This window comes from Suncus etruscus, chromosome 2, assembly GCF_024139225.1.
Source record: "Suncus etruscus isolate mSunEtr1 chromosome 2, mSunEtr1.pri.cur, whole genome shotgun sequence".
NCBI classification, from domain to species: domain Eukaryota; kingdom Metazoa; phylum Chordata; class Mammalia; order Eulipotyphla; family Soricidae; genus Suncus; species Suncus etruscus.
In genome coordinates, this window is record NC_064849.1 from 123,874,973 (window position 1) to 123,898,870 (window position 23,898).

The 23,898-nt window shown below is 40.4% G+C and overlaps 1 protein-coding gene and 1 non-coding gene across 2 annotated transcripts in view; both read left to right on the forward strand.

Annotated features, from left to right (window-relative positions):
- NLN (neurolysin) overlaps nucleotides 1-23,898 on the forward strand; it is a 111,069-nt gene that overhangs the window by 6,962 nt on the left and 80,209 nt on the right.
- Nucleotides 22,698-22,824, forward strand: LOC126002660 (small nucleolar RNA SNORA51). Its single transcript, XR_007493338.1, has one exon. It is a non-coding gene; the product is annotated as a small nucleolar RNA SNORA51 (small nucleolar RNA).

Below are 23,898 nucleotides of genomic sequence, written 5' to 3' on the forward strand. Positions count from 1 at the left end.
TTTCTTCCATTTCTCTTTTCAGGTCTAGTATATTTTTGTTGGGTTTCCATTTGGTTGACCTATCAAGTGTTGACAAGCCTGTGTTGAGGTCTCCCACAATTATTGTGTTATTATTGATATCCTTCTTCAGATTTGTCAACAATTGTATTAAATACTTTGCTGGTCCCTCATTCGGTGCGTATATATTTAGGAGAGTGATTTCTTCTTGCTGTACAAATCCCTTGATTAGTACATAATATCCATCTTTGTCCCTTACAACTTTTCTGAGTATAAAGTTTGTGTCATCTGATATTAGTATGGCCACCCCCGCTTTTTTAAGGGTGTTGTTTGCTTGAATGATTTTCCTCCAGCCTTTGATTTTGAGTCTATGTTTATTCTGACTATTCAGGTGTGTTTCTTGTAGACAGCAGAAGGTTGGCTTCAGTTTTTTGATCCATTTAGCCACTCTGTGCCTCTTAACTGGTGCATTTAGTCCATTGACATTGAGAGAAATAATTGTCATGGGATTTATTGCCATCTTTGTGTAGAAGTTTGGTGTGTTTTTTGTTCTGTCTTGTTTTTAGAGTAGATCTTTCAGTTTTTCTTTTAAGGCTGGTTTTGAGTCTGCAAAGTTTTTGAGCTGTTGTTTATCTGTGAAGCCGTGTATACATCCTTCAAACCTGAAAGTAAGTTTTGCTGGGTGCAGTACTCTTGGCGAAGCATTTTTTTCATTGAGTTTTGCCACTATATCCCACCACTGCCTTCTGGCCTTGAGTGTTTCTGGTGACAGGTCTGCTGTAAATTTCAAGGATGCTCCCTGGAATGTAATTTCCCTTTTCAATCTTGCTGCTTGCAGTATTCTATCTCTATCTGTGGGTTTCATCATGGTGACTAGGATGTGTCTTGGGGTGTTTCTCCTGGGGTCTTTTTTAGCTGGTACTCTTCGGGCATGCAGGATTTGGTCACATGTTTTCTTTAGCTCTGGTAGTTTCTCTGTGATGATGTTCTTGACCATTGATTCTTCCTGAAGATTTTCTTCTTGGGTCTCTGGGACTCCAATGATTCTAAAGTTGTTTCTGTTGAGCTTATCAAAGACTTCTATTTTCATCTGCTCATATTCTTTGAGTAAATTTTCCATTGTCTGATCCTTTGATTTAAGGCTTTTTTCCAATCTCTTCTGCTGTGTAAAGTTGTTATGCATCTCGTCTTCTAAAGCACTAATTCTATCCTCAGCTGCTTTTAACCTGTTGGAAACCTCATCCATTATGTTCTTCAATTCGTCTACTGAGTTTTTCAGACCTGTTATCTGACCTGATATTTCAGTTTGGAGTTTACTGATTTCTATCTTCATATTCTCTTGATTTTTATTAGTGTTCTGATTTATACTTTCTTTGATTTCTGTGAGCAACCTCCATATTTCTTCTCCAAACTCCATTTCTGAAAGACTGCTTAGGTAGTTGGCCATTGTTGGGTCATCAGAGTTTCCATCTTCATTCTCTATGGTTGAAGTTGGTCTGCGTAGTCTCCCCATTGTCACACTTACGCTGTGGGTTTTTCTACGTGTTGTGGTGGTACTCATTGGCTAGGTGGAGTGCGCGGCAGTGAAGCGAAGCGGAGCGGCCGTGCTCTGGCCCCCAAACACTCACCTCAGCCGAGGCAAGCCGTCAGGGGATGAATGCCAGAGAAGATCAAAGTTCCCAGGTTGATGCAAGCCTGGGGAAGCCCCCAAATGTCTGCCAAGCTAAGGTGACCAGCAAAAGTCTCCCATCCACAACTCCAGTAGAGAAGACACACCTCAGCTGAGGCACGCCTTGAAGGGATTAATGCCGGAGAAGATCAAAGTTCCCAGGTTGATGCAGGCTGGGGGAGGTTCCAAAATGTCTGCCGAGCCTAGGGGGCCCAGCAGTCAGCCTTATCCGCAACTCCGGCCCCCAAACACTCACCTTAGCCGAGGCAAGCCGCCAGGGCATGAATGCCAGAGAAGATCAAAGTTCCCAGGTTGATGCAAGCCCGGGGAAGCCACCAAATGTCTCTTTATTAAATTTTTTAGAGAATTTCCGCTAAATAGTTCTTATCCATATTTATCTCAATCATTTTTTTTTTCTGCCAAGTGGGGCTCCATGATAAAAAGCAACTAAAAAAGCAACTATTTCAGGAGCCAATAAATAATACAAGGTTTAAGGTGCTTGCCTTAAATGTGTCTGAGCCTAGTTCTATACTCAGGTATTCCCAGGAGTGACCAGTGACTTGAGCACAGATCCAAGAGAAACTCCTGAGCACCTCTGGGTGCCCCCCCCCCCGCCCTCCCCAAAAAAAGTAGTTATTCCAGCTTACAATTTAATTGTAGAAGTGCTTTTGATTTGGACAACCAAGTGTTTTATTTTATTTTGGTTTTGGAGCCACACCCAGTGATGCTCAGGGGTTACTCCTGGCTATGTGCTCAGAAATTGTTCCTGGCTCGAGGGACCATATGAGATGCCAGAGGATTGAACCACGGTCAGTGCTAGGTTAACGCGTGCAAGGCAGACACCCTACGGCTTGTGCCACTGCTCTGGCCCTGTTGTGTATCTAAACATTTTATGGGATTATTATGTTACTGACCCTACCCTGATCGGTGATTGTGCCCTACCCTAGGGTGTGATCTGGCATCCTGACCCCATCCTAGGGTGATACCTGACTCTGCTTCCACCATTGGGTGGTACCTAGTCCCACCATTGGATGGTACCTGATTCTGGGGGATTAAAAACAAGGGTCTGTGGAAGGCGGAGTGCTTTTGGCTGGAACTGATGCTGAGGCTTTGGACTTCAGTCTTGTCCACTGAATAAAGCTAATATTTCCACAAGCCTGACTGTCTGCAAGCTGTTTACCCGCCGCTTCACCTCAGAACCATCGGCTGAACAGGGTGGCAGATGTGTGCTCCGAGCTGGAGGGGAAAGACCTCATCCTCCATCCCTCCATCAGTCAACCTCTTCAGGGGCTGACTTGCAACACGACCCCAAGTCTTTTATTTTTGTTTTGTTTTGTGTTGGGCCCATACCCGGCGCTGCTCAGGGGTTACTCCTGACTCTGTGCTCAGAAATTGCTCCTGGCAATCTCAGGGGACCATATGGGATGCCAGGAATCAAACCTGGGTTCGCCCTAGGTCAGCCGCTTGCAAGGCAAATGCCCTGCTACAGAGCTATCACTTTAGCCCCATGGACAACCAAGTCTTATGGACAGTATTGTTGTTTAATTTTATATATTTCATTCTATCAGTTAACATTTTTTAGTAATTTAAGTATCATATTTGGAAATATACTTTGTAAATTTGGCAAAATAGTCTGATAATAGCTTTAGTTTATGCTAGCTTCCACTTTTGGACATAGTGTGAGTTATTGACCTTGACTGTTCCTCTTGTGTGTAGGAAAGCTCATCTTTGCAACATCAATTTTTAGCAAAACATACAATAATAAATGATTTTCGTTTCTTGGTTGAGATTTGTGCATTAGCTGAAAGGGGCTGGGAAGATCAGAAGACTGAAGCTGAAGCAGGGTTTAATAGCTAGCACTATCTCGAGAAGAAGTGACCCCAGAGCACTGTGCTGGGAGTAGCCCTCAAGTACCTTCTTGGACCTCCACAAAAAAATTCATGCCCTTTAATGGGTCACTGTGAAACAGCAACAGAGAGGTTTCCTTGTGTTCTGTTATGGTTGTCTTATTTCCTCTAACACTTATGAATTCATTTTGGTGTAATAAGAGTAACCAGGTCTTTGTTAAATTAATCAGTTTCTCTTGGGTTTTCTTTTTGGCAGTACTGCTGTCTCTCCTTCCCAAAGCCAAAGTTGGTGCCAGGATTACTGACCAGAATATTATACATATTTCTTGGAAATAAGTGGATTTGAAAGCTGGGGATTGGATTGCAGCTGCTCTTCAACTAACCTTCTGACTTTAAGCAAGTCAGTCAATCTTTGGCTCTCTCTTAAATTCCTTATTTTGTAAAGTGGAAGGGTTAGATTAAGTGATATCTAAGATTTCTTTCAACTCCTGTTACCATAGCAATTAAACCAGGAGAATTTCCTTTCCTACTGCAGCCACAGTGTACAGCATGCAAGAGAAGCAATTTTGATGTTTATTATAGCATGAAGGTTGGATGGCATGTTTTAAAAAAATGAGAAAGGGGATGGAGTGATAGCACAGCACTAGGGCATATGCCTTACACACTGCCAACCAGGGATGAACCCAGGTTCGATCCCTGGCATCCCATATGGTCCCCCAAGCCTACCAGGAGTGATTTCTGAACGCGGAGCCAAGAGTAACCCCTGAGCACTGCTGGGTATGGCCCAAAAGTGGGGGGAGGGACGGAGGGGGGGGAAGAGAGAGAGAGGGAGAGAGAGAAAGAGAGAGAGAGAGAGAGAGAGATCATTTAAGAACATTTGTTCTTTGAGTGTACTAATTCCTCTTTCAATAACAAAAAAGCTTAGCTTTTTCTTTTTTGGGGGGGATGATGGGTGGGAATTGGTTTGGGGTCCATACCTAGCTTAAGGCTTACTTCTGACTCTATGCTCAGGGATTACTCCTGTTGGTGCTTGAGAGAAAATATGTGATACTGAAAATCAAACCTAGGTCACTTACAAGCAAGGCAAGCTCATTATTCATTTTATTGTCTCTCCTGTCAAAAAAAAAAAGCTTGGTTTTTAAAATAACAATAGCAGTGATGTCTTTATAGAAAACTTAGAGAATACTGAAAAGTGAAATGAGAATAATGGCTCCCCCAAATAATCTTGAAATATAGTTATTTTATTAAAATATATTGTGCTATGCATCATAACTCTATGTAAATGAACTTTTTCCCACTGTATACTTAGTTAAAATGTTAAATATTAAAATTTTGAATATTTAGGGGCCGGAGAGATAGCTTGGAGGTAAGGCGTTTGCCTTGCGTGCAGGTTGGTGGTTCAAATCCCAGCATCCCATATGGTCCCCCCAGCCTGCCAGGACCGAATTCTGAGCGTGGAACCAGTAGTGACCCCTGAGTGCTGCCGAGTGTGAGCCCCCCTCAAAAAAAGAAATAAATTGTTGAATATTTAATAGTTAAAATTTGAGGATGTATGTCAATTCAATTAATCCTGCTCTTGATATGTCAACTATTTTCAATTTCAATGCTTAATTAAATATCTTTGCTAGTAAATCATTTTTCAAAAATTTTAATATTTCCATAATATAAGTCTTAGCAGTGGAATTTGCATATCAAAAGACATTCATGGTGCCAGAGCGGTAGTGCAGTGGTAGGGCATTTGCCTTTCACGTGGCTGATCCAGGACGGACCTCAGTTCGATCCCCGGTGTCTCATGGTTCCCCAAGCCAGGAGCAATTTCTGAGAACATAGCCAGGAGAACATCACTGGGTGTGCCCCCCAAAATACATTCATGCTTCCTTTCAAATCTTATACTTACTGTCATACTTTCTGCACAAAAGTTTATTGACTTATGTTTCTGCCCAAAGACTATATAAAATACTAGTTTCCTCACCTTTACTAACATTAAACATTTAAATAATTATTTTTTTTTTTTGTCTTTTGGGTCATATCCTGCAATGCTCAGGAATTCCTCCTGGCTCTGCACTCAGGAATTACTCCTGGCAGTGCTTGGGGGACTATATGGGATGCTGAGAATTGAACCTGGGTTGGTAGAGCACAAGGCAAGCACCCTAACCTGTTGTACTATCACTTCAGCCCCACAATTAAATATTTTTATCCTATCAGTTTGGTGAGAATAAACATGGGTCCGGTGGGCCACATTTGGTGGTTCTCAGGCTAATTTTTGGCTCTGCTCTTGGATCACTGCTAGAAAGACTTGGGGGATAATATGGGATGTCAAGGATCGAACCTGTGTTGTACAAATCAAGCCTTTCCCAGCTGTATCATTCTTGCCCCAAGTATAAACATCTTTCTTTGTAATTAGTATTATTTTTATTGACTTACAGTACATTATAATATTGTATGGTATCACAAATTAGTAACTATATACTAACAAAAAAAACCACCTTTCTTAGCTTCAGAATATAAATTTTATCAGTATAAATCTTTTCCCATTATTTGTTTTGGGTTAATGTATTTTATAATAAGCCCCATATTATTGCTCTATATCTTGATGCTGTATCATCACCCCAGCCCCTAGAGAGTCAATAACTCTTCACCATGGTTCCATTGTCCCTTCTCCCCTATGTGAACCTTCTTTGAGATTGGGGAGTAATGAATTTTCTTTACTTAAGGTAAAAATGAAAATAACATAAAATGTATAGGATAAGATTGGTATTTTAGAGTCCCAGGGGCTGTCTTAAGGCAAAATTAAATTATTTGACGTCAAATCTTACTTCCAAAAAATATAATGTTCAGTAAAAGCCTGGAGAAAGCAACTTTTCTAACAGTACAGAGACATACTGCAGCATGGAAATAGGCAGTGGTGATCACTTTTATTTCTTTTTTTTTTTTTTTTTTTTTTGGTTTTTGGGCCACACCCGGTGACGCTCAGGGGTTACTCCTGGCTATGCGCTCAGAAGTCGCTCCTGGCTTGGGGGACCATATGGGACGCCGGGGGATCAAACCGCGGTCTGTCTCCTAGGCTAGTGCAGGTAAGGCAGGCACCTTACCTCGAGCGCCACCGCCCGGCCCCGATCACTTTTATTTCTGCATCATCTTTGACCAAGCTTTTCACCTCCTTTGTAATTTAACGTTCTTCAGTTTTTTGTTTTACATATATACAGAATTTTTGTAAGTTTTCAATACTGAATTTTATTGTACACAACTTTTCTTAATAACCTATCTCTATGTTTCTTATTTATTTTTATTTATTTATTGGTTTTTCGGTCACACTCGGCAGCACTCAGGGTTTACTCCTGGTTCTATACCCAGAAATCGCTCCTGGCAGGCTCAGGATACCATATGGGATGCCAGGATTTGAACCACTGTCCTTCTGCATGCAAGGAAAATGCCCTACCTCCATGCTATCCCTCTGGTTCCTCTATGCTTCCTATTGAATCGTATAGTTTAATTGGGAAAGTCAAGTAATGTATTTTCACAATAATAACAAAAAAGAAACCAAGATGCTTCTATCAAAACAAACTTTTCTTGACTATTTAATTGAATTTTATTTTAGAGTTATATCTAAAGAATAAGTATTTATAAAAAGAAAAAATAATCCATTTAAACTAGCATGTGAATACAACTGTCATAAAGAAATATAGAAAGTGACAATTCATCACTGTTTTAATTGTTATCCAAAATATTATATGTATCCTTTCATAAATATCCTAGCATCAGATTTAACATTTATTTATATCATATGTACACATACCTGTCACATTTGTACATATATAATTATTTGTGTAAATATAGAATATTCCATTTTGGGAGGTATGTACAGGTATCCTCCTCCTGCCTTCTTGTTCTTCTGAAAGTCTTAGCAGCCAAAACCATGCCCCATGAACAGCGGTTGCTATGTCTACCTTTGGCCAGCTTCAGACTATTCTCAAAAGAGATGTATATAAAGCCGTGAAAAATTATGGCACACGAACCACGCAGTTGAAAATAGCAATCTCGGGAGGAGACAACCAGCCTTGCCTTGCCTTGCCAAAACCATACTAGCTACACCCATCACTCACAATTGTCACTTTGTAATGGCCCAGCTTCACCAGTTAATGAGTAATCTCTGCAGTGTTGCCAAATCAACCAAAAACTCTAGGTATTTTGGTATTTGGGCTGACATTACCAGGGCTTTTTTTTTTTTTTAAGTGAGTGTGAACATCGTCCCCCTGCCTTCTCGTACTTCTGGAAGCCCTGGCAGCTGAAATCACACCCCACAAAAGATGAAATATCAGCCATAGATAGAGTTTGGGATTCTTGGATCACTCAGCCACATAGTAACTACACAGCAACTCCAGATAGTCTTCAGTACTGTACACCAGTAGGAACACACTAATTTAGAACCAATGTGGATTCAAAGCCACCTAGTGTTCAAAACAAAACAAATAACAGAATATCAACTAACAACAAGTTGCTTAGCAAACTTTCTTAATTTTCACAAATTTTGTTTTAGTCATACTTTAAAAAATCCATTATGACTCACTTATAAACAAGCAATGTAAAATATATTATTTTGTACCTCCCAAGGGGTTTGGGTAGGCTTGGTAAGGGGTGTGAATCTGGGGACAGTGGTGAAGTAATTTTACATTGATGGTGGAATTGGTCTTGGAACAAATATATAAGAAACTATGTAATACAAGGGCTTTAAATAAAGTAATTTATTTTTTAAAAAGAAGATATTTTTTGTTGTTGTTGTTGTTGTTGTGTTTTTTGTTTATTTTGGGATCACACCCAGCAGAGCTCTGGTTACTCCTGGCTCTGTGCTCAGAAATTGCTCCTGGCAGGCTCAGGGGACCATATAGGATGCCAGGATTCGAACCACCGACCTTCTGCATGCAAGGCAAATGCCTTACCTCCATGCTATCTCTCCGGCCCCAGAAGTTATTTCTTTTAGCTCACATGAAACAGTACTTATCACAGAAGGCTGATACCCTAATGGTAAGATCAGTTTATGTATACTTTCAGTTTTCATCACCAGATAAGAAAATGGCAACTATCAATTGAGACAACTTTGTTATTTTCTCAGATAATCAGTAAAAAGCAGAGTGGGAGTCTGGATCAATAGCACAGTGGGTAGGGCATTTGCCTTGCACATGGCTGACCCATTTTCAGTTCTCAGCATCCCATATGGTCCCCTGAGCCAGGAGTGATTACTGGGAGCAGAGTCAACAGTTATTCCTGAATGCCACCGGTGTGGCCCCAAAACAAAAAGAAACACAATACGGGAGAGTGAAGCTGAACAAACTCTAAAGCAAACAAATAAAATACAGGAGAGTGAAGTTGAACAACCCCTAAAGCATAAATATTTGGAAGAACAGCCCAGTTGTTTTGTTTTGTTTTGTTTTCTGCTTTTGGATCATTCTTGGTAGTCCTTAATAATAATTATTATTATAATAATTCCAATAATAAACCAATTCCTAAACCATGTTTAATGTTTAGGAGTCTTTCAGTTAGAAGATATTGAACCCAGGTTTCCTACATCGAAGCATGTACTTTTTTTTTTTTTTTTTTTTTTTGGTTTTTTTTTGGGCCACACCCGGTGACGCTCAGGGGTTACTCCTGGCTATGCGCTCAGAAGTCGCTCCTGGCTTGGGGGACCATATGGGACGCCGGGGGATCGAACCGCGGTCCGTCTCCTAGGCTAGCGCAGGTAAGGCAGGCACCTTACCTCGAGCGCCACCGCCCGGCCCGAAGCATGTACTTTTAATATTTTTAGCTATTTCTGGTCTGAAAGGATAGCATTTTATAATATGCCACTTAGTATTTCTTTCGAATTGTTTTCCATGTAGCAAAAGTTTTTAGTTATTGTTTGAGATTTTTAATCCATTCATCAGATTTTAATAAATTAAAAGATTCTAGGTTGAAGGGTTTCTTTACTTAGTACTTGAAATATCTCGTTCCATTTCCATCTTGCTTGTAGGGTTTCATGGTAAGAGATTTGATCTGAATTTTGTGTTGTTTACTTGTACTTGAGTTTTTGGGTTTTGTGGTTTTGTTTTAGTTTGGGGAGCACACTGGCTATAATTGGGGTTTACTCTTTGCTCTACACTCAGAAATGACTCCTGGTGGTGCTCATGGGACCATACAGGATGCTAGGAATCAAGCCTGTGTCCTCCGTGTCCCCTCTACTATCTCTCCAGCCCCTTCTTTTTGAAATAGTATTTTGGGGTCCTTAGGGTAAATAGCAAGAAGTGAAATTTCTGAGTCATATGGACATTCCTTAGATAAGTTTTTGAGATGTGTTCATGTTATTTTCTAACAAGATTGACCTAGATACTAGAGAGATAGTACTGCATTTATGATGCTCATCTAGCAAACAGCTGACCCTGGCTTAATCCTTGGCACCAGAAGTCTTAATTCTTGGTACCACAAGCCTTCCAGGAGTGATACCAGAGTCAGGAGTAAGCTCTGAACACTGTCATCCAAAACCAAAAGTTTTGAGTTTGAACAGTCAGCATTTCTACCAGCAGTATATGAGTCCCTTTCCTCATATCAACACCAGCATTGATTGCTTTTGTTTTTTCTGATGTGTGCCAGTCTCATGGTTTTAATCGATACTCACTGTTTTGATTTGTTTTTCCCTAATGATAAATAATGGAGAACATTTTTTATATATCTATTAGCCAAGGAAGTCTCTTCTCTCCATTGTTTGATAGGGATGTTTGATTTTTTGTTTGTTTGTTTGTTTGTTTTGGGGGGCCACACCCAGTGTTGCTCAGGGGTTACTCCTGGCTGTCTGCTCTGAAATAACTCCTGGCAGGCACAGGGAACCATATGGGACACCGGGATTCGAACCAACCACCTTTGATCCTGGATCGGCTGCTTGCAAGGCAAACACCGCTGTGCTATCTCTCCAGGCCCGGGATGTTTGATTTTTTGGTTGTTGTTTTACAAGCTTTATATCAAATGAGTGGTGGACAAATATTTCTCCCAGTCTGGTCACTGTCTTTTTTTTTTTTTTTTTAATAGGGTTCACTCTTGGCAATGTTCAGGCCTTGTGATGCTTGGGTATCACCACGGCCACCATGGCCACATCTGATGGTACTGGGACTGATGTTCATGCAAACCTGCTAGGCCTATACTTCAACACTTGAACCGAACCATTTCCCTACACCCCAGCCTCTCCTCTTAATTAATAATTTAGTTTTGCAATGAGAAAGACCACTTATATTCTCATATCTGGACCTTAACACATGCCTTATTTATAATACTCTTCTTTCCTTACCTTTCCATGACTATTTAATACTTAATATTCATCTTTAAAGTGATTATGAAATATTATATACAAAAGCTACTATATTTTTTGTTGAAATAATATTGGGTATTTTTGAGACTGGAATGAGCTGGGACACATGCATAAGATCCAAGTCTGGCCCCAGAGACATTTGAGGAAGAGAATGGATTCCTGGGGCCAGACTTGGATAGTACTTTTCTTGGATAGCACTTGGTAGCACTTTCCTGCATGATTGACCCCTGAATTTTCAAACGCATATTGCTGGACCAAGTATCACTGGCAATGGCCTGCAGGCCTCCTCCCATTGTTAAGGAGTGGCTCTGCCAATACATTTTTCTTTTTTCAAGTTTCTTTTGAATTCATTTTGTTTTGGGGCCACACACGGCAGTGCTCAGGGGTTACTCCTGGTTCTGCACTCAGAATTTACTCCTGGCATGCTTGGGATATCATATGGGATGCCAGGGATTGAACCCAGGTTGGCTGCATGCAAGGCAAACACCCTCCCCGCTCTATTATCACTTTGGCCCCTTTTTTTCAAAAATTTTGTATCAGATTAAATCCATGTTCTCATCTATGTAACCATTGGTCTTGCCTGTACTGCTGAGCCACATCATAGGCTATGAAAATTTTATTTCCAAAGGGATAGTTATAGTATCTTAGATGTCCAAGTGTGCCTTTATCCAAGCATATCCTTTCTTCTCATCTCAGAGATAACCACCATCTATAATTTACACATATTGATCTCTTGCTTCTCCTTATAATGTCACCACAAATGTATGTTAAATTTTTTTTGTTTGTTTTGTTTTGGGGGCCACACCCATTTGCTCAGGGGTTATTCCTGGCTAAGCGCTCAGAAATCACCCCTGGCTTGGGGGGACCATGTGGGATGCCCGGGGATCGAACCGCGGTCCTTCCTTGGCTAGCGCTTGCAAGGCAGACACCTTACCTCTAGTGCCACCTCTCTGGCCCCTAATGTATGTTAACTTTTGACAATACAAGATTTCAGTTGACAAACTGGTTTCAAGTGTCTTTTTATTTTATTTTATTCTTGTAAGATCACTCGGTATGTACTCATTTGTGAATATCCATTTTCTTGTCAGTCAGTAATAAGGTTGTTCCTAGTTTTTGTTTTTAGCAGTATTGCTATAAATATTATAATAATGTTTCTTGTTATACATCTTAAGGAATAGATGTGAAAATAGTGGGATTGCAGGATAAGTATGTTCTTAGCATTACCAGGTATCAAAGTAGTGATAATAATTTGCTTCGTCTCCCTGATAAGTGTATGTGACTAGCCATTGATTCTCTTTTCTCTGCACCCCTTGGTGCTGTTCAATGATTACAATATGGGAAACTTTGGCTTGTTGTTTGCAGTGTTGTGTTTACTCAGTGTGAAGTATCTTCTCATCTTTATCATTTGCATTTTGTGCATTTGTGTCATTTTCCTGTTTCCCTGTTTGTTTTTATTAATTGAATTTAATATAATATTTATATTATAAATACTTTTTATTTGCTTTCATTAAAAATTTTATAGTGGGGCCAGAGAGATAGCACAGTGGTAGGACATTTGCCTTGCAAATGGGTCCCTCCCTCCCTGGGGAGGGACCCGGTTTGATTCCTGGCATTCCATGGTCCCCCAGCCTGCCAGGGATGATTTCTGGGGAGAGGGGCTGGAGCAACCCCTGAGCACCTCAGGGTGTGGCTCCAAAACAAATCAATCAATAAATAAAGTTTTTTAAAAGATAAAAATATAAATATTTTATAGTGTATTTTATCTGTGTCACTGAACTGACATAATTATGAGAATAGACCTGTGAACAAGATAGAAACTCTCCTTATCTACAGTGGGCCATGCCTTTATTTTATTTAGGGAGTCAGAAAATAAACACATTTCTAAAATAGAGTGATAGTGGCATAAGTGCTTTCATTACTAGCTAAATTCTTCCACAGGATGAACTAACCTGACTTATTAAATTTTTCTCTCTGAGTACTGTAAGTTATTTGTTGAACACATATTATATAATAACACACATCTTCTCCACTTGTTGACAAGTTTTCTGAGATCAAGAACCAATATATTTTGTTTGTTTGTTTTTGGGTCACACCCAGCAGCATTCAGGGGTTACAGCTTGCTCTGCACTCAGAAATCACTTCTGGCAGGCTGGGAGACCATCTGAAATGCCGAGATTCGAACCACTGTCCATCCTGGATCTGCTGCTTGCAAGACAAATGCCCTACCATTGTGCTATCTTTCGAGCCCCAGGAACCAGTATTTCTTTTCGTTTGGTTTTGAGCTACACTTGGTGATGTTCAGGGCTTACTCCTGGTTTTGCATTCAGGAATCTGGCAGGCTCAGGAGACCTTATGGGATACTGAGACTGAACCCTGGATTGGCCAGGCCACATATAAGGCAAACTCCCTATCTGCTGTACTATTGCTCAAGCCCCTAATTTTGTGGTTATTGTTAATTTATGACATTAGCAATTGGCCTGATTCCCATAGTAGATGTTTAATTAATATAATTTTGAATGGATGGTTACAAAGATAATGTCAGTGATAATTGAAAACTCAAGGTTTATTGCTGGTAATTAAGAGAGGTAGGCCTATTTCTAACATGTTAATATTGATAGCTACTGTTAAAACTTTCAGTAGAAAGTAAATAGTTTATTCTGGCTTTGGGGCCACATTCTGTGTGACTCAAGTGCTCTGCTGGCTCTGTGCTAAGGTAGATTTATTATTTCTCAAGTAAAACAATTAGCTCTATTGCTTTACCTGAAGAAATATACATTAAGATTAATAAAACAAAGGGAAAAGAATAAAAGATACATTAGAGTCAACTTTGTTTTTTATTACCAAAAATTTTATTTATTTACTTATTTTTAGTTTGGAGTCCCTGAACAGCTGTAATTAGGATGTATTCCTGGCTCTGCACTTATGATCACTCCGGGCTGTTCTTGGGGGGGAGGGGTTTATGCTGTTGGGTCATCTACAAGGACAGCAGGTGACTTACCTGTTTTCCTGTCTCTTGGGTTCCAGAATTTTGTGAGCTTTTTGGCAGAAAGGACAAAAGGAAAACATATTGTTAATAATTATGGGATTTTCCCCCCCTGGGATGGTTTGTGAGATAAATTTATTATGAAAAAATGTATTCTGTTGGGAAAGTTAAGTATATATGTGATATACTCATATATATATACACATGTATACATATATATACACGTGATAATATCCTCAAGAATACTTATATCAGGGGTCTTCATTCTTTTGAAACAGGGGGCCAGTTGGCTGTCCCTCAGAGCATTGAAGGGCCAAACTATAGTTAAAAACATAACCTATGAACAAATTCCTATGCACACTGCATATCTTATTTTGAATATAAACCAAAATGGAACAAATACAATATCTAAAATTAAGAACAAGTAAAGTTAAGTCAGCAAACTTATCAGTATTTCAGTGGGAACTACGGCAGGCCATAGTTTGAGGACCAAACTACTTTTGGCAAGCCATAGTTTGAGGACTCTTGCCCAAGACTGAGAGGAGGACTTGAGAGGCAGAAGGAAGGGAGTCGGAGAGTGTAGCACACATCCTACATGTGTACTCTGGGCTTGGGATGAGTTGGGGGCTAAGTAGGACAGGCAGGGGCAGCAAAAACACCTGGCAGATAAATGTCCTCAGTAGGCTGCGAGTGGCTGATGAGCCATAGTTGGAGGATCCCTGCTTTAGACTACTTCTTAGTTTCTGCTGCTTTGGGTTATTTGTTATTCTCTTAGTATTACATATGTTTCTTTATCTCCTACATATACAAGAGATCATTGTGTGTATCTCTCCTGGCTAACTTTACTCAGTTTTATACTCTTCAGTATCATCCATGTAGTGGCAATTTTTATGATGTTATATATTCTTACAGGTGAGCATTATTCCATTGTGTTTACATACCATAGTTGTTTTTTTTTCAGTCATATGATCTTGGACACAGATTATTTTCAGATTTTGTCTATTGTGAGTAGTACTGTAATGAACAAAGAATGCAAATGTTTTTTCTAAATAGAGAGTTTTGGTCCTTAAGGTATAAATACCAGAAACGAAATTTGTGGGTCATGGAAATTCAATATTTAGGTTTTTTGAGGTGTCAGTTTGTCTTCTACAAAGATAGAATCCACCAATTTTATGACCACACAGTGTATGAGGTTTCCATTTTCCCCACTTCCTTGCTTATACTGGTTTGTTTTATTTTTCTTCATCTCACTTATCTTTTTTTTGTTTGTTTGTTTGTTTGTTTTTGGTTTTGGGCCACACCCATTGGTGCTCAGGGGTTACTCCTGGCTGTGCTCAGAAATAGCTCCTGGCAGGCATGGGGGACCATATGGGACACCGGGATTCGAACCAACCACCTTTGGTCCTGGCTCAGCTGCTTGTAAGGCAAACACCGCTGTGCTATCTCTCCGGGCCCTTGTTTTATTCTTCTTGATGTGTGCCATTCTCACTGGTGTGAGGTGATATTATGTTGTTTTGATTTGCACTTTCCTGATGATCAGTGATACAGAACATTATTATATATCTATTGGACATTTTCTTAAAAGGCCAAGACAGGCCTAGAGAAACAGTACAGGGGTTACGGTGCTTGTCTTGATTCTGGTAGGATCACTTTTACCACATATATACCCCCAAGCACCACCAGAAATGATCTCTGAACATCAGTGAGTGTGGCTCGAACTTGCCTCCCCCAAAGGTCCAGCCAGTATAGCCTAGTAATGGTGATAAGGCACATGCATAAGTAATCAGATTACAAGATAGACCTGGTAAGTACCAGAGATAGTAGGAGAAATTGATATGGGAGTGCAGGGCAGGAGAGATTACTTTCAAGATAAAAGGAAAGGACAGGTATAATTTATGCTTCAGCTGAGCCTTGAGGCCTGGTGGTATTTGAGTAATGATCAGGGAAGGGTGTACATATTCCAATTGACTGATTACCAGAATTTAGAAATAATCATGTTTGGTAAGTTGAATGGGTAAGGCAAAGATGATAAAATCTAAATAAATAATTCAGGGGAAGGGCTGAGCTTCACTTTAAACATGCTTGTGAATTATATCTCAAACTGGTGTTAGGGGAGGCACAGGAGACCTGTCCCACCATCTGGAGATGGACACGAGGGAAATAAAAGGAATAAAGGCTCTAGTGGCAGGCCTGTTTGCAAATGCTTTTGTAATATTGCTGAACTTCAGTAGACTATATAAGCAGCAATGTATGTGAAAACAATAGTGTTTGACACCAAGTTTGTGCATAATAAATTCTTTTTTTTGTTTGTTTGTTTTTGGGCCACACCCAGTGATGCTCAGGGGTTACTCTGGCTATGCGCTCAGAAATCGCTTCTGACTTGGGGGACCATATGGGATCCTGGGGGATCGAACCACGGTCTGTCCTAGGTTAGCACGGGCAAGGCAGATGCCTAATCACTTGCACCACCGCTCTGGCCCCAAATTCTAATTATTTTTTTTACCTAAAGAGGCAGGGAAAAAATATTTATTTGTCTTATATGTGTCTGACTCTAATTCCAGTTCCAGTACTCTATATAGTCCCCAGACTTTCCCCAAGAGTGATCCGTGAGCACTGATCCAGGAGTAAGCCCTGAGCATAGCCAGATGTAGCCTAAAAACAAAGTAAAGCAACACAAAAAAGAATTGGCTGTATAGGGATATTGAAAGTTACAAATTCCTTATTAATGATCTTTATTTAGAATCATCTGAAAAATTTGTCAGCAAATGATCATTTAAATTAAAATTTTCAAGTGAGTCTAATAATAGTGAGTAGTGGAAGATTTGGAGCCTCCTTTTTTTTTCAAGGTGGGGAGCCATATTGAGTGTTGTTCAGGGCTTACTCAGAAATCACTCCTGGCAGCCTTGGGGGGACCATCTGAGATGCCAGGGATCAAACCAGGCTGGCCACATGCAAGGCAAAAATGCTCTACCTGCTGCACTATCGCTCTGGCCCCAGATTTGGAGCCTCTTAATTCACAATTACATTTGTCTAATAAGGATTTAATAACAATATTAAATCTGAAGAATTGGCTTAGGCTAAACAAATCACCTGTCTAAGAGCAGGATGGTCTTGCTTGGTAGGGAGCTGATTGATGTGGCTGCCAGAGCCCAGGAGAGGAGAGTGTCACTCTCAGATAACACTCCATGACTGGGGTGGAGCTGCTAAATCCAAAGGCTACTTTCCAGCCCTGCTTTTCATAGGCCCCTGTAGCACTTGCCCTGCTGGGAAAAGATTCTTTTCAAAATGCCCCCAAAAATAGAACCTTCATTTCCCCACTCTGAGCATCCGTCTTCTTACTTTTCCACCCTCTTTTTCTGACACCTGCCCATCAGGTATTGATTTCTCACCAGTGTCTGCCCTTAGCTTCCTCTACAAAGCTCTTTCTTCCTTTAATACACCAACATTCATGTGGAAATCTCTCCCACACTGTTCCGTCTGGAATCTTCCCTCTGCCCCACTAGTGTACAGGCTTTTCCCTCACCTGCATTTCCAGACTTCCCTCGTGTTATGCTCCTACTCCCCTTCAATACATTGATGTCTTCTAAGAATCACACCCCTGAAAGCAGTATCTCACCCAGATTCCTCTTCTGATCTTCAGTCACCAGTCACTGAGCCTCCTCACCCCTCACATCTCACACTCGAAGATCAGCCTATTTGGTCCTAGCTGAGTGTTGTCCCTCCATGCCCCCACCACCACCATCTTTTCCTTGCATTTTATTTTATTTTTTGGCATACCCAGCGGTGCTTGGATTATTCCTGGCTCATAACTTTAGAAATTAAGGGCTGGAGCAATGGCGCAAGCACTAGGGCGTTTGCCTTGCTTGCGCTAATCTAGGATGGACCTCGGTTCGATCCCCTGGCATCCCATATGGTCCACCAAGCCAGGAGCAATTTCTGAGCACATAATCAGGAATAATAAAAACAAATAATAACAATAATAATAAAAACAAGTAATAATAAAAACAAAACAAAAAATCTTTTTTAAAATTAATATCTTTATTTACAAATATGATTGTATTTGGGTTTCAATCATGTAAAGAACACCCCCTTCACCATGAACCTATTTTTTTTTTTTTGGTTTTTGGGTCACACCCCGCGGTGCTCAGGGGTTACTCCTGGCTGTCTGCTCAGAAATAGCTCCTGGCAGGCACGGGGGACCAGATGGGACACCGGGATTCGAACCAACCACCTTTGGTCCTGAATCGGCTGCTTGCAAGCAAATGCCACTGTGCTATCTCTCCAGGCCCGAACCTATTTTTTAATGTTTTACTCTGCGAATACTCAAAGAATTATTGCCTGTGAGGAGCAATTTCTGAGCACAGAGCTAGGAGTAACCCAGAGCGCCTACCAGGTGTGGCCCCAAAACAAAATATAAAACCTCAAACAAACAACGAAAAAGAAATCCCTACTTTAAAGAGTAGTTTTTTGTTAACCAGTTGTTCAAAGGGTTAAATTGCTTTTTTTTTTCTTTGTTTTGGGGATACACTCATTGGTGCTCTGTACTTACTCCTGGCTCTGTGCTGAGGGATCACTCCTGGTGGGCTTAGGGACCATATGTGTTATCAGCATCAATCTCAGATCAACTGCAGAAGGCAGTTGCCCTACTTTTATATTATTCTGGACCCTAAGCCCTTCTCTGTCATCTGGAGATAGTGTTTGCTGATTAGGTACATAGACTATGTAAATACAAGGAGTAATTATTGCCTGTTGGTAACATAAGTCAGTGACAGTTACTGGTTTCTGGACCAGACTAGCAAAATCAAGACATGACATGGATCAGCACAGTACCACAAAGGTCATGCACTGATTATGCTTCTACCTAGTTCCCCACATGGACCAAAGAGGACACTTTGTTAATAACTACAGTCAATAGAAAAGAAAGGCAGAATTGACAACATGATCTTGAGGTTGAAGATAACAGTATAATTTTTTTTTGGGGGCCACACCCGGCAGTGCTCAGGGGTTACTCCTGGCTGTCTGCTCAGAAATAGCTCCTGGCAGGCACGGGGTACCATATGGGACACCGGGATTCGAACCAACCACCTTTGGTTCTGGATCGGCTGCTTGCAAGGCAAATGCTGCTGTGCTATCTCTCTGGGCCCCACCAACAGTATAATTTTCAATGGCAGTAACCCTGGAGCAAGACTCTTGGGATACTTGCCATTTCTAGCTGTATGACCTTGAGAATGTTATTTAAACTCTCTGCCTCCATTTCGTCATTTCTAAAGCAGGGTTTAATAACAGAGTCTTGTGACACTGTTGTTGGAAGGATTAAATGAGTTGGCATATACTGAGACTAGCGCTTGCTACATAAATGGTTATTGGTGTTATTATTATGGCTGATAGTGGTGGTAGTGGTGGCTTATAACAAAATGAATAGCATATTAGCTGAAGGAAAAGCAAACTGTTTTCAAAGTTCTCACATAAAGTTTTACATACCCTAGAAAGCATTGAATGCCATTGGGAGCGATCCCCAAGCTCCCAGGGTATAGCCCAAAAGCCAAATAAGGGGAGAAAAGAAAAAGGAGAAAAGAAACTTAAATATTTATTAGCCTGAGGATGAAGATTTATTTATTTAAATTTTGGGGCCACACTTGGCAGTGCTCAGGGGTTACTACTGGCTCTGCACTCAAATCATTCCTGGCAGACTCAGGGGATCACCTAGGATGCCAGGATTGAACCCAGGTCGGCTACGTGCAAGGCAAATGCCCTACTCATTGTGTTATTGTTTCGGCCCCTAAATCTTAGTTTCAGATTCTTTCTAGTATTAGGGGACTTTATTTCTGCCAGTTAAAGGGTTTGGAAGATAAATATTTTCATGTTCATTTGCAATAAATGCATCTAAAATCTGTGATCATTGAACATGTTTCCTGTACATAAAATTAAGAGAAAAATCAATTAAAATTAAATTATTTAGTTTTTATTATCCAGAACCTGAGTTTTTTTCTGTTTCATACTTTATAACTCTGTAGTTCCCTACAAGTTCTGTTTGTCAGGAGTGCAAATAATTCTAGTGTCACACAATACTTCATAGAACAACAAGCACTTATTTTGGGAGTGAAAAGGACCTACTTTGGAGCCACACCTGACAGTGTTGAGGTAACTCCTAGCTCTGTGCTTCTAGGTCACTCCTGGTACTGTTCAGGGGTCCATATGCAGTTCTGGGGATCAAACTGAGGATGACCTCATGCAAGGCAAGTTCCATCTCCACCGTACTATTTCCCTGGTCCTTCAGTTTCTATCTAGCATTTTTTAAAATAAAGATTCCTATTGGGAAAGGTCACTTTGAAGAGTACCTTCACACTTTATTTGCAACTTAATTTAGAACCAAGAAACTTATTTCCATTACATTCCATAATTTAAAATAAAGGTGCTTTTCTCTCTCTTTTAAATAAATGGATTGCTTTAGTTGTGGTGGAGTGCAGGAACTTTGTACATCAAAAGCTTAACCATTAACATAGTTGTAACCATGTTATCTAAGGCATAATAAAAATAAAAAATTAAAATGAAGGACTATATTTTCAAAGGTTGAAGTAAATTATTGTTTATTCCTGGGGCTACTTTTGTAACTTATTTCTACTGTGAAGCCTTAGTGAAAGAGAAAATTGTATGTGAAGTTACAGGTGATAGGAGTTACAGGTGATAGGTGGTACTGTTTGTAACGCATAGTATATTTATTTTCACTCTATTGTACAAGATTGGACTATTATAGTTGCACTGAACATTTATCTACCACATTTAAAAAGGTGTTTTCTGAGTGTGGTAAAAGAAATGGCTGCTGCTTACTGACACTGGAGGGTACTCATAGAGTAAGGGTCACAGAAATATCTCTGTATTTTGAGTAGTTCAACTGTGAAGTCAAAGTATTTATAGCTGAGTTTATGGTGTACATAAAGCATTTTTTCCCCAAAGCTGCTCCATAATTTCTGCCCAAGCTGAAAAATTACTATCCTGTGCCAGCAGGTGGAAGCAAGAGCAGTAGAATTGTAGGACTTGGGTTTCCAAGTGTGTTGGCAGTTTCTGTAGATTACGTGTCCAGGATTCAAAGTGTCTCTCTGCTACAACCCACTTCCAAATTACTTTTCTTCAACAATACTCTTGTCTGCACCTGTTCTTGGTTTTGTATCAACTTGGTGTGTGCAGGTGAACTCAGTGATCATTCGGAGAGAGGCTGAGTTTTATTCATCACTGTTCTATGCTGCAAGATCAGCTATTGCAACATAAATGCTATGCTGTATGTGATGACTCTTTCCTTCTGTGATTCCCATGATTTTCCTAGGAGAATTCTAAGGAGGCTTCTTCATTCCTCTGTATTCTTCATTCATCTCCTGACCTGAGGGCGTGGCTCATCAGCCTTTCTACCTCCCACTGTCTGTGACTGGCAGTCAGTATTCACAGACTTTAACTCATTCAGTAAATATTTGCGAGACTCAGGAACTACATAGAGGCATAATTTTCAGAGTAATATTTTATTCCTTACAGGTTTTCTTGTTTTGTTTTGGGGGCCACACCTGGCAGTGCTCAGAGGTTACTTCTTCCTTCCTTCCTTCCTTCCTTCCTTCCTTCCTTCCTTCCTTCCTTCCTTCCTTCCTTCCTTCCTTCCTTCCTTCCTTCCTTCCTTCCTTCCTTCCTTCCTTCCTCCCTGCTTCCCTCCCTCCCTCCCTCCCTCCCTTCCTTCTTCCCTCCCTCCCTCCCTCCCTCCCTTCCTTCCTTCCTTCCTTCCTTCCTTCCTTCCTTCCTTCCTTCCTTCCTTCCTTCCTTCCTTCCTTCCTTCCTCCCTGCTTCCCTCCCTCCCTCCCTCCCTTCCTTCCTTCCTTCCTTCCTCCCTGCTTCCCTCCCTCCCTCCCTCCCTCCCTTCCTTCTTCCCTCCCTCCCTCCCTCCCTCTCTTCCTTCCTTCCTTCCTTCCTTCCTTCCTTCCTTCCTTCCTTCCTTCCTTCCTTCCTTCCTTCCTTCCTTCCTTCCTTCCTCCCTCCCTCCCTTCCTTCCTTCTTTCCTTCCTCTCTCTTCCACTTTCTCTCTCTCTTCCTCCCTCCATTTAGGAATTACTTCTATGTGAGAAACCATATGGGATTCCTGGGATCAAACCTGGGTCAGCTATGTGCAAGGAAAGCGTGGTATTATCTTTTCAGCTTTGTTTTTTTTCCTTTTTTATTTTAAAAAATGGGGGTCTCCTAAGTAGTACCCAGAGGATTCAAGGGGTGATACTTGGCCTGGTACTGTTTGGAATCAGCAGTTCTTTGGGTATTGAACTAACCTATCAAATATGTGCCCCAGCCGAAGCCCTTTCTCTCCCTTATAGTTAAAAAAAAACAACACAAAAAACCATAAAAACAAGACCATCTTTAGGAAAAGTATTTATTTGTTTTGGTGGCTATACCTAGCTTTGTAGTCAGCAGTATTCTTTGGGGGACCATGCAGTACCAGAGATTGAATGTAGGCTTCCTGCATGCAGAACTTACACTCAATATGGAGCTCTCTCCCATGTCTCATTATTTTTTTAAATTTATAAATATAAATTATGGAGAGCAAATTAGCAACTGACATAGAGACCCTAAAACATTGAATTAAGGGAATTTTTCAATTAGAAGTAACTAATAACTCACCACAGGGATCTTTTAGTGCAGTCACAGAAATAATTACACTGAGAACTATCATAACAAAATGTGACTGAATGAGGGAAGTAGAAAGCCTATCTAGAGTACAAGCCAATGTGGGGTGGGGAGGAAGGACACTTGGGATATTGGTCATGGTAATGTTGCACTGTGAAGGATTATATATATATATAAATATATATTACAAATTAAATAATTAAAAATAAAAAAAGATAAGGCCTCCTAATTCTTACCACAGGCTGTGTTGTTTACACTGACTGTATAGAAAGAGGAGTACAGTAAATGCATCCCATATACACCTCAACACAGGCCCTTTGCCTGTATTGTGAATTGGGGGACAAAAAAATTAAAAAAAAAAAGAAGTAACTTATAGGAGTAACATTTCCCAGAATAAAATGTCCAACTAATTTTTGCAATTGATTAAATAATTGAAACTTAGATCAGTTCTGTTAATTGCTTACTAACAGATGATGATGATGATAGATATACAAGAAAGAAGAAAGCCAATTTCTCTAGGTGTGTGTGTGTGTGTGTGTGTGTACATGTACATGTACATATACAGAAGAGTCTCCCTGAGGTAGGGCTCCTTACTCTGCCTTCTAAATTCCTGTTGATTTATTCGTATAGAATTTTCTGCCTGCTACTCTAATCCCTGTATGCGTCTTCTTCATAAGTCTATAAGCTCCTGCAAGGCAATAACTTTCTCTTTCACCTTTGTAATCTTAGTCAACCCTAAATGATGACACTTTTGGGAAGCAATATAATCTGTGAAGTAGGTGTAATTGCCTATGGGAGTAGCAAGCAGGTCAGTATCCCTTATCTGAGAAAACACCAGGGAGTAAAGAACTAGCACTTATTTTAGAGAAAGTTTTCTTAGAATGCCTCCACTCAACCTTATCTATATAAGAAACAGATGATTTGTTTGCCTGAGTACTTTTAGAGTTTGCTCCTTCCTAGGAGTATACTTTTTCAAGTGGTTTACTGATGACCTAAGAACAGTTAATCAAGGACCCCTGGAAGTCCTGGGTGCAGAAGGTGATCCTCAGGTTTTTTCCGCTTGAGGCATATGCTTTTTCTAAAATTACGTTGGAAATGCTTTTGATTAAAAGCTGCCTCTACTGTCACCTGCCTTTCAGAGATGGATGGAAGCTCACCCACAGCATTAGCAGCAACAACTCCAGGGGCTGGGATCTTGGATAGTTTAGACAGAGACTGTCATTTGATTGCTACCATTGTCCCTCCCCATGACCAGAGAGAAAGCCCATGGAATGGGATTTCCTTTTATTTTTTTTAGTAACTTTTTTTTAGACATTGCTGTTTATGTAGTTGTTAACATCAGGCATACAATGTTTCCAACTCCATTTCTAATAGCCATATCCCTCCAACAGTGACCCCAGGTTTCCTCCCAACTTATCTT